The following is a 12384-nucleotide window of genomic DNA, read 5'->3' as shown; positions in this document are numbered from 1 at the left end:
TTTACCACCCAAAGTTGCATAGGCTAGCCTTGGGAAATCCATTCTCGGGGCAAGAATTCTCAATTTTGACATGGGAGGTCACATGGGCCCCTTTGCATAAGGAAACCATTTGGGCAACGAGGCAACCCAAGCAAACCAAGAGGCCTTTCCAACTTGAGATTTTCCCTTCAAAACTCATTTTCCACCCAAATTTGCATAGGTTAGCCTTGGTAAATACATCCTCGGGGCAAGAATTCACAAATTTTGGCTTAGGAGCTCACGGGGCACCTTGGCATATGGAAACCATTTGCGAAACGAGGCAAGCTATGGCAGACAAAGTTTCCTTTCCAACTTGAGATTGTTCCTTCAAAACTCATTTTCCACCCAAATTTGCAAAGGCTAGCCTTGTAAAATCCATCCTCGGGGCAAGAATTCTCAAATTTTAACATGGGAGCTAACAGGGACACCTTGGAATTGGGAAACCATTTGGGAAACGAGGCATGCCATGACAAACAAGGTTTCCCTTCCAACTTGAAATTTTCCCTTCAAAACTCAATTTCCACCCAAAGTTGCATAGGTTAGCCTTTGGAAATCCATCATCGGGGCAAGAATTCTCAAATTTTGACATGGGAGCTCATTGGGGAATCTTGGCATAAGGAAACAATTTGGGGAACGAGGCATGCCGTGGAAAACCAAGTTTCCCATCCAACTTGATCTTTTCCCTTGAAAACTCATTTTCGACCCAAATTTGCATAGGTTAGCCTTGGGAAATCCATCATCGGGACAAGAATTCTCAAATTTTAACATGAAAGCTCACAGAGCCACCTTGGCATAGGGAAATCATTAGTGAAACGAGGCATGCCATGGAAAATCAAGTTTCCCATCCAACTTGAGATTTTCCCTTGAAAACTCAATTTTCACGCAATTTTGCATAGGTTAGCCTTGGGAAATCCATCATCGGAGCAAGAATTCTCAAATTTTGACATCGGAGCTCATGGGGGCACCTTGGCATAGGGAAACCATTTGGGAGACGAGGCATGCTATGGAAAACCAAGTTTCCCTTCCAACTTGAGATTTTCCCTTGAAAACTCAATTTCCACCCAAATTTGCACTAGTTAGCCTTGGGAAATCCACCATCGTGGCAAGAAATCTCAAATTTTGATATGGGAGCTCATGGGGGCATCATGGCATAACGAATCCATTTGGGAAACGAGACATGCCATGACAAATCAAGTTTCCCTTCCAACTTGATATTTTCCCATGAAAACTCATTTTCCACCCAAATTTGCATATTGCCTTGGGAAATCCATCCTCGGGGCAAGAATTCTCAAATTTTGACATGGAAGCTGACGGGGGCACCTTGGCATGGGGAAATCATTTGGGAAACGAGGCATGCCATGGAAAATCAAGTTTCCCATCGATCTTGAGATTTTCTCTTGAAAACTAATTTTCTACCCAAATTTGCATAGGTTAGCCTTGGGAAATCCATCCTCTGGGCAAGAATTCTAAAATTTTGACATGGGAGCACACGGGGGCACCTTGACATTGGGAAACCATTTAGGAACGAGGCATGCCATGGCAAACCAAGCTTCCCTTCTAACTTGAGATTTTCTCTTGAAAACTCATTTTCCACCCAAATTTGCATAAGTTATAGCCTTGGGAAATCCATCATCGGGACAAGAATTCTCAAATTTTGACATAGGAGCTAACGGGGGCACCTTGGCATCGGGAACCGTTTGGAAAACGAGGCATGCCATGGCAAACCAAGTTTCCCTTCCAACTTGAGATTTTCCCTTCAAAACTCATTTTCCACCCAAATTTGCATTGGATAGCCTTGGGAAATCCATCATCGGGGCAAGAATTCTCAAATTTTGATATGAGAGCTCATGGGGCCATCTTGGCCTAAGGAAACCATTTGGGAAACAGGGCATGCCATGACAAACCAAGTTTCCCTTCCAACTTCATATTTTCCCTTGAAAACTCATTTTCACCCAAAGTTACATAGGCTAGCCTTGGAAAATCCATTCTCGAGGGAAGAATTCTAATATTTTGACATGGAAGCTCACGGGGCCACCTTGGCATAGAGAAATCATTTGGGAAACGAGACATGCCATGGAAAACCAAGTTTCCTATCGAACTTGATATTTTCCCTTGAAAATTCATTTTCCACCCAAATTTGCATAGGTGAGCCTTGGGAAATCCATCCTCGGGGCAAGAATTTACAAATTTTGGCATGGTAGCTCACGGGGGCACCTTGGCACAGGGAAACCATTTGGGAAACGAGGCAAGCCATTGAAAACCAAGTTTCCCTTCCAACTTGAGATTTTCTCTTGAAAACTCATTTTTCACCCAAATTTGCATAGGTTAGCCTTGCGAAATCCTTCCTTGGGGCAAGAATTCAGAAATTTTGGCATGGGAGCTCACGGGTGCACCTTGGTATAAGGAAACCATTTGGGAAACGAGGCAAGCCATGGCAGACCAAGTTTCCCTTCCAACTTCAGATTTTCCCTTGAAAACTCATTTTCCACCCAAATTTGCATTGGTTAACCTTGGGAAATCCATCCTCGGAGCAAGAATTCTCAAATTTTGATATGGGAGCTCATGGGGCCATCTTGGCCTAAGGAAACCATTTGGGAAACAGGGCATGCCATGACAAACCAAGTTTCCCTTCCAACTTGATATTTTCCCTTGAAAACTCATTTTCACACAAAGTTACATAGGCTAGCCTTGGAAAATCCATTCTCGAGGCAAGAATTCTAATATTTTGACATGGAAGCCCACGGGGCCACCTTTGCATAGAGAAATCATTTGGGAAACGAGGCATGCCATGGAAAACAAAGTTTCCTATCGAACTTGATATTTTTCCTTGAAAACTTATTTTCCACCCAAATTTGCATAGGTGTGCCTTGGGAAATCCATCCTCGGGGCAAGAATTCACAAATTTTGGCATGGTAGCTCACGGGGGCACTTTGGTACAGGGAAACCATTTGGGAAACGAGGCAAGCCATTGAAAACCAAGTTTCCCTTCCAACTTGAGATTTTCCCTTGAAAACTAATTTTCCACTCAAATTTGCATAGGTTAGCCTTGGGAAATCCATTCTCGGGGCAAGAATTCTAATATTTTGACATGGGAGCACACGGGGGCACCTTGGCATTGGGAAACCATTTGGGAAACGAGGTTAGCCATGACAAACCAAGTTTCTCTTCCAACTTGAGAGTTTCCCTTGAAAACTCATTTTCCACCCAAATTTGCATAGGTTAGCCTTGGGAAATCCATCCTCGGGGCAAGAATTCACAAATTTTGGCATGGGAGCTCACGGGGGCACCTTGGCATAAGGAAACCATTTGGGAAACGAGGCAAGCCATGGCAGACCAAGTTTCCCTTCCAACTTGAGATATTCCCTTGAAAACTCATTTTCCACCCAAATTTGCATAGGTGAGCCTTGGGAAATCCATTCTCGGGGCAAGAATTCTAATATTTTGGCATGGGAGCTCACGGGGGCACCTTGGCATACGGAAACCATTTGGGAAACGAGGCATGCCGTGGCAGACCAAGTTTCCCTTCCCACTTGAGATTTTCCCTTGAAAACTTATTTTCCACCCAAATTTGCATAGGTGAGCCTTGGGAAATCCATCCTCGGGGCAAGAATTCACAAATTTTGGCATGGGAGCTCACGGGGGAACCTGGGCATAGGGAAACCATTTGGGAAACGAGGTAAGCCTTGCAGACCAAGTTTCCCTTCCAACTTGAGATTTTCCCTTGAAAACTCGTTTTCCACCCAAATTTGCATAGGCTAGCCTTGGGAAATCCATTCTCGGGGCAAGAATTCTAATATTTTGACATGGGAGCACACGGGGGCACCTTGGCATTGGGAAACCATTTGGGAAACGAGGCAAGCTATGACAAACCAAGTTTCTCTTCCAACTTGAGAATTTCCCTTGAAAACTCATTTTCCACCCAAATTTCCATTGGTTAGCTTTGGGAAATCCATCCTCGGGGCAAGAATTCTCAAATTTTAATATGAGAGCTCATGGGGGCATCTTGACATAAAGAAAACATTTGGGAAACGAGGCATGCCATGACAAACCAAGTTTCCCTTCCAACTTGAGATTTTACTTTGAAAACTCATTTTCCACCCAAATTTGCATAGGCTAGCCTTGGGAAATCCATCCTCGGGGCAAGAATTCTCAAATTTAGACATGAGAGCTAACGAGGGCACCTTGGCATTGTGAAACCATTTGGGAAATTAGACAAGCAATGGAAAACCAAGTTTCCTTCCAACTTGAGAATTTCCCTTGAAAATCATTTTCCACCCAAATTTGCATAGGTTAGCCTTGGGAAATCCATCCTCGGGGCAAGAATTCACTAATTTTGACATGGGAGCTGACTGGGGCACCTTGGCATGGGGAAAACATTTGGGAAACGAGGCATGCCTTGGCAAACCAAGCATTGATCCTCTGACCGTTGTATCTTCTGATTCTGAACTCAGAGCGAAGTACTTGGTCTTCTGAGCCATTTTGCTTCTGGACTTCAGAGTCTCCACTTTTCATCTTCTGGATCTTCAGAGTCTTCTACACCATCAGAACATCTGAACCTTCAGAGTGTCTGAGTTGTCAGAACGTCTGGATCTTCAGAACTTCAAGTGAGCTGAGTCCTTATCAGAGCTTGATATACTTCAGATCTTCTGAAGCTTTTCTACTGTTCAGACTGAACATAGAGATTGCGAAAGCATTGCTTGGGTCACTCTTTAAGCATAGTGCTTCTGATTTGTGTGAGATTGGATTAAGGTCAGAGCATGTAAGAGCACACTCAGAAAAACACGTTAGAGTACCATAATTGTTCATACTAAAATGTTAACTTGTAATCATCAAAACATAGAGTTGTACTACACGATCAAAACTTGATCTTATAAAGAGGCATGCCATGACAAACCAAGTTTCCCTTCCAACTTGAGATTTTCCCTTCAATACTGATTTTCCACACAAATTTGCCTAGGCTAGCCTTGGGAAATCCATCATCGGGGCAAGAATTCTCAAATTTTGACATGGGAGCTGACTGGGGAACCTAGGCATGGAGAAACCATTTGGGAAATGAGGCATGCAATGGAAAACCAAGTTTCCCTTCCAACTTGAGATTTTCCCTTCAAAACTCATTTTCCACCAAAAGTTGTATAGGCTAGCCTTGGGAAATCCATTATCGGGGCAAGAATTCCTAAATTTTGACATGGGAGCTGATGGGGGCACCTTGGCATAAGGAAACCATTTGGGAAACAAGGCATGCCATGGAAAACCAAGTTTCCCTTCCAACTTGAGATTTTCCCTTCAAAACTCATTTTCCACCCAAAGTTGCACAGGCAAGTGTTGGTCAATCTGCAAGTGCACAGATATCTCCGGGTTTTAATATCGAATCGACAGGGACCGGGAGTGAGAATTGTGGTTTAAGCTCAAAGCTTTTGAGTTTGAAAGCAAATAAAATTCAGTTTTTGGATTTGTTTGTTTGTAACAAGAGTTTGCAAAATTAGCAATGGTAAAGAGATTAAAATATCAATTGATGAAAATGCTCTGGGTTAATATTCATCCAATCCTTCCTAAACAACCTACCCTATGCAATTGAAACCTTGAATCATTCCCTTATTGTTATAGCCTAGATACTTACTCATTGATTCCTTGAGAAATCCATCATAGGGGCATGAATTCTCAAATATTGACATGGGAGCTCACGGGGTACCTTGGCATAGGAAAACTATTTGGGCAACGAGGCAACCCATGGCAAACCAAGAGGCCCTCCCAACATGAGATTTTCCCTTCGCATGGGTTAGCCTTGGAAATCCATCATCGAGGAAAAAATTCTCAAATATTGACATGGGAGCTCACGAGGTCACCTTGGTATAAGGAAACCATTTGGAAAACGAGGCAAGCCATGACAAACCAAGAGTCCCTTCCAACATGAGATTTTCCCTTGAAAACTCATTTTCCACCCAAATTCGCATAAGTTAGCCTTGAGAAATCCATCATAGGGGCATGAATTCTCAAATATTGACATGGGAGCTCACGGGGTAACTTGGCATAGGAAAACTATTTGGGCAACGAGGCAACCCATGGCAAACCAAGAGGCCCTCCCAACTTGAGATTTTCCCTAGAAAACTCATTTTCCACCTCAATTCGCGTGGGTTAGCCTTGGAAATCCATCATCGAGGAAAGAATTCTTAAATATTGACATGGGAGCTCACGGAGGCACCTTGGCATAGGGAAACCATTTGGACAACCAACCAAGCCATGGAAAACCAAAATCCCTTTCAACTTAAGATTTTCCCTTAAAAACTCATTTTCTACCCAAATACGCATAGGTTAGCCTTGGGAAATCCTTCGTCAGGGCAGGATACTCAAATTATGACATAGGAGTTTTAGAGGGCACCATGGCATACGAAAACCATTTAGGCAACGAGGTATTCCATGGAAAACCAAGGAACCCATTAAACTTGAGATTTTCCCTTGAATACTCATTTTCCACCCAAATACGCATAAATTAGCCTTTGAGAAATCTATCCTCGGGGCAAAAATTCTCAAATTTTGACATGGGAGCTCACAGGAGCAACTTGGCATAGGGAAACCATTTGGGCAACGAGGCAACCAATGGCAAACCAAAAGGCCCTTTCAACTTGAGATTTCCCTTGAAAACACATTTTCCACCCAAATTCGCATAGGTTAGTCTTGGGAATCCATCATCGGGGCAAGAATTCTCAAATATTGACATGAGAGCTCACGGGGGCACCTTGGCTTAGGGAAACCATTTGGACAACGAGGCAAGGCATGGAAAACCAAGTGTCCCTTCCAACTTGAGATTTTCCCTTGAAAACTCATTTTCCACCCTATTTCCCATAGGTTAGCCTTGGGAAATCTATCATCGGGGCATGAATTCTCAAATTTTGACATTGAAGCTCATGGGGGAACCTTAGCAAGGGAAACCATTTGGGCAACGAGGTATGCCATGGAAAACCAAGTCTCCCATCCAACTTGAGATTTTCCCTTGAAAACTCATTTTCCACCCAAATTCGCATAGGTTAGCCTTGACATGGGAGCTCACGGGGACACCTTGGCATAGGGAAACAATTTGGACAACGAGGCAAGCCATGGCAAACCAAGAGACCCATCAAAATTGAGATTTTCCCTTGAAAACTCATTTTCCACCCAAAGTTGCATAGGCTAGCCTTGGGAAATCTATCCTCGAGGAAAGACTTCTCAAATTTTGACATGGGAGCTAACGGGGACACCTTGGAATTGGGAAACCATTTGGGAAACGAGGCATGCCATGACAAACCAAGTTTCCCTTCCAACTTGAAATTTTCCCTTCAAAATTCAATTTCCACCCAAAGTTGCTAAGGTTAGCCTTTGGAAATCCATCATCGGGGCAAGAATTCTCAAATTTTGACATGGGAGCTCATTGGGGTATCTTGGCATAAGGAAACCATTTGAGGAACGAGGCATGCAGTGGAAAACCAAGTTTCCCATCCAACTTGATATTTTCCCTTGAAAACTCATTTTCGACCCAAATTTGCATAGGTTAGCCTTGAGAAATCCATCCTCGGGGCAAGATTCCCAAATTTTTACATGAAAGCTCACAGAGCCACCTTGGCATAACGAATCCATTTGGGAAACGAGACATGCCATGGCAAACCAAGTTTCCCTTCCAACTTGAGATTATCCCTTCAAAACTCATTTTCCACCCAAAGTTGCATAGGCAAGCCTTGAGAAATCCATCCTCGGGGCAAGAATTCTCAAATTTTGACATGAGAGCTCATGGGGGCATCTTGGCATACCGAATCCATTTGGGAAACGAAACATGCCATGGCAAACCAAGTTTCCCTTCCAACTTGATATTTTCCCATGAAAACTCATTTTCCACCCAAATATGCATAGGTTAGCCTTGTGAAATCCTTCCTCGGGGCAAGAATTCTCAAATTTTGACATGGGAGCTCATGGGGGCATCTTCGCATAACGAATCCATTTGGGAAACGAGACATGCCATGGCAAACCAAGTTTCCCTTCCAACTTGATATTTTCCAATGAAAACTACCCAATTATGCATAGGTTAGCCTTGGGATCTCAAATTTTGACATGGGAGCTCATTGGGGCATCTTGGCATAACGAATCCATTTGGGAAACGAGACATGCCATGGCAAACCAAGTTTCCCTTCCAACTTGATATTCTCTCATGAAAACTCATTTTTCACAAAAATTTGCAATGGTTAGCCTTTGGAAATCCCTCATCGGGGCAAGAATTCTCAAATTTTGACATGGGAGCTCATTGGGGAATCTTGGAATAAGGAAACCATTTGGGGAACGAGACATGCCGTGGAAAACCAAGTTTCCCTTCCAACTTGATATTTTCCCATGAAAACTCATTTTCCACCCAAATTTGCATAGGTTAGACTTGGGAAATCCATCCTCGGGGCAAGAATTCTCAAATTTTGACATGGAAGCTCACGGGGCCACCTTGGGATAGGGAAATCATTTGGGAAACGAGTCATGCCATGGAAAACCAAGTTTCCCATCCAACTTGAGATTTTCACTTGAAAACTAATTTTCCACCCACATTTGCATAGGTTAGCCTTGGGGAATCCATCCTCGGGGCAAGAATTCTAAAATTTTGACATGGGAGCTGACGGGGGCACCTTGGCATGGGGAAACCATTTCGGAAACGAGGCATGGCATGGCAAACCAAGTTTCCCTTCCAACTTAAGATTTTCCCTTCAAAACTCATTTTCCACCCAAATTTGCATAGGTTAGCCTTGGGGAATCCATCCTCGGGGCAAGAATTCTAAAATTTTGACGTGGGAGCTGACGGGGGCACCTTGGCATGGGGAAACCATTTGGGAAACGAGGCATGGCCTGGCAAACCAAGTTTCCCTTCCCAATTAAGATTTTCCCTTCAAAACTCATTTTCCACCCAAAGTTGCATAGGCTAGCCTTGAGAAATCTTTCCTCGGGGCAAGAATTCTCAAATTTTGACATGGGAGCTAACGGGGACACCTTGGAATTGGGAAACCATTTGGGAAACGAGGAATGCCATGACAAACCAAGTTTCCCTTCCAACTTGAAATTTTCTCTTCAAAACTCAATTTCCACCCAAAGTTGCATAGGTTAGCCTTTGGAAATCCATCATCAGGGCAAGAATTCAAAAATTTTGACATGGGAGCTCATTGGGGAATCTTGGGATAAGGAAACCATTTGGGGAACTAGGCATGCCGTGGAAAACCAAGTTTCCCATCCAACTTGATATTTTCCCTTGAAAACTCATTTTCGACCCAAATTTGCATATGTTAGCCTTGGGAAATCCATCCTCGGGGCAAGATTCTCAAATTTTTACATGGAAGCTCACAGAGCCACCTTGGCATAACGAATCCATTTGGGAAACGAGACATGCCATGGCAAACCAAGTTTCCCTTCCAACTTGAGATTTTCCCTTCAAAACTCATTTTCCACCCAAAGTTGCATAGGCAAGCCTTGAGAAATCCATCCTCGGGGCAAGAATTCTCAAATTTTGACATGGGAGCTCATGGGGGCATCTTGGCATAACAAATCCATTTGGGAAACGAGACATGCCATGGCAAACCAAGTTTCCCTTCCAACTTGATATTTTCCCATGAAAACTCATTTTCCACCCAAATTTGCATAGGTTAGCCTTGGGAAATCCTTCCTCGGGGCAAGAATTCTCAAATTTTGACATGGGAGTTCATGGGGGCATCTTGGCATAACGAATCCATTTGGGAAACGAGACATGCCATGGCAAACCAAGTTTCCCTTCCAACTTGATATTTTCCCATGAAAACTCATTTTCCACCCAAATTTGCATAGGTTAGCCTTGGGAAATCCTTCCTCGGGGTAAGAATTCTCAAATTTTGACATGGAAGCTCACAGGTCCACCTTGGCATAGGAAAATCATTAAGGAAACGAGGCATGCCATGGAAAATCAAGTTTCCCATCCATCTTGAGATTTTCCCTTGAAAACTAATTTTCCACCCAAATTTGCCTAGGTTAGCCTTGGGAAATCCATCCTCGGGGCAAGTATTCTAAAATTTTGACATGGGAGCTGACAGGGGCACCTTGGCATGATGAAATCATTTGGGAAACGAGGCATGACATGGCAAACCAAGTTTCCCTTCCATCTTAAGATTTTCCCTTCAAAACTCATTTTCCACCCAAAGTTGCATAGGCTAGTCTTGGAAAATCCATTCTCGAGGCAAGAATTCTAATATTTTGACATAGGAGCACACGGGGGCTCCTTGACAATGGGAAACCATTTGGGAACGAGGCATGCCATGGCAAACCAAGCTTCCCTTCTAACTTGAGATTTTCTCTTGAAAACTAATTTTCCACCCAAATTTGCATAAGTTATAGCCTTGGGAAATCCATTCTCGGGACAAGAATTCTCAAATTTTGACATAGGAGCTAACGGGGGCACCTTGGCATCTGGGAAACGAGGCATGCCATGGCAAACCAAGTTTCCCTTCCAACTTGAGATTTTCCCTTCAAAACTCATTTTCCACCCAAATTTGCATTGGATAGCCTTGGGAAATCCATTCTCGGGGCAAGAATTCTCAAATTTTGATATGGGAGCTCATGGGGGCATCTTTGCATAAGGAAATCATTTGGGAAACGAGACATGCCATGACAAACCAAGTTTCCCTTCCAACTTGATATTTTCCCTTGAAAACTCATTTTCTACCCAAATTTGCATAAGTTAGCCTTGGGAAATCCATCATCGGGGCAAGAATTCTAAAATTTTGACATGGGAACTGACGGGGGAACCTTGGCATCGGGAACCATTTGGGAAACGAGGAATGCCATGGCAAACCAAGTTTCCCTTCCAACTTGAGATTTTCCCTTCAAAACTCATTTTCCACCCAAATTTGCATTGGTTAGCCTTGGGAAATCCATCCTCGGGGCAAGAAATCTCAAATTTTGATATGGGAGCTGATGGGGGCATCTTGGCATAAGGAAACCATTTGGGAAACGAGGCATGCCATGGAAAACCAAGTTTCCCTTCCAACTTGAGATTTTCCCTTCAAAACTCATTTTCCACCCAAAGTTGCATAGGCTAGCCTTGAGAAATCCATCCTCGGGGCAAGAATTCTCAAATTTTGACATGGGAGCTGACGGGAGCACCTTGGCATTGGGAAACTGTTCCGGTATAGAACTAAAGAAGCAGGGCTAAGCAAGTCAGAAAGCCAAGAGAGAAAGAGAGAAAGTCAGAAATTGTGTAAAGAGTTGGATCCCCCACCGCTTGGGTGGTGTCTGATATTTATAGATTGAGTTTCGGTCCGCCCGGACCATGGGTTACCCGACCCATATTTACATTAGGCTGATAAGCCCAACTAATCAATAAGCCCATATCGGACCACAAGCCCACAAGACATCAAGTCTTAAAAGCTTTAAGATGAAGTGTGTCTTCTTTTCGAGCCCACAAGTAATCAACTCACCCAACACTACACAAAGACTAACAAGTAATTAACACGCCCAAAATGTGCAAAGGAAATAATGGGCACACAAGCTCCAAAATCAAAATTTAAAAGACATAAAAGTTATGTAGTCATTCCTTTGTCATTTCAACTTTTGTTGTTACTTCTTGATCTTGGTGTAGCATGTGCAAGTTGACCCAAATCGTCTCTTCGCATCAATCACAGCCTCACTGTCATTATCATGAATAATTTTCTCTTCCCCTAAACCATGATTACAACCTGCTCTCATAATACCACAAGTAATAATGCACAATAATTTCAAACTTGAACAAAATAAAAGTTGAAGACTTAAATGTAAATCAATAACATGGAACACACTTACTTCATATCGCTTGCACATTCATCTATGCTCAGTGTAGTGTATCCTTTGTAAGATGAACTTTCCATCAGAATCATTATGTGTTTCTTTACTTTTCATTAGAATTGATCCGCCTTCATCATTATTCAAGCACATCGCTTTCTTATTTTACTGTATATAGTAAAATACTCTTGAGTGAATCTCAAAAATTTTGTAAAGTTTAAACTTAATCAACTACTTTGGAATCATAAGTCCTTCGTGTATATAACTTAGTCAAATTTTTCATTTTTTGACGTAGTTACTAATGGAAATCAAAGTCACGATATTTGATTTCATTAATATGCTCGCGTGGAGACTTGTGCTTAGTTTGGACAAGCTTAAATCCAATTTAAGGCTGTGCTTATGAATTCGTGGCCAAATGCTATTGTTTTAAGAGACTTACTCTTTTCTCAATTGTCTGACGTCGCCCAATTGATAGACCTTAGTTGATAAGTTTCCGCTATGGGAAAAAATAAAATGTTGCACACTTGAACATTTTTTTTTGAAAGGTTATGCCTCCTTAAAAACTCTCCCGCCTGGGGTAGAGAA

The sequence above is a fragment of the Lotus japonicus genome, chromosome 4 (genome assembly GCF_012489685.1).
Source record: "Lotus japonicus ecotype B-129 chromosome 4, LjGifu_v1.2".
NCBI lineage: Eukaryota > Viridiplantae > Streptophyta > Magnoliopsida > Fabales > Fabaceae > Lotus > Lotus japonicus.
The sequence above is the reverse complement of the archived record's forward strand: the minus strand, read 5'-3'. Positions refer to the sequence as shown.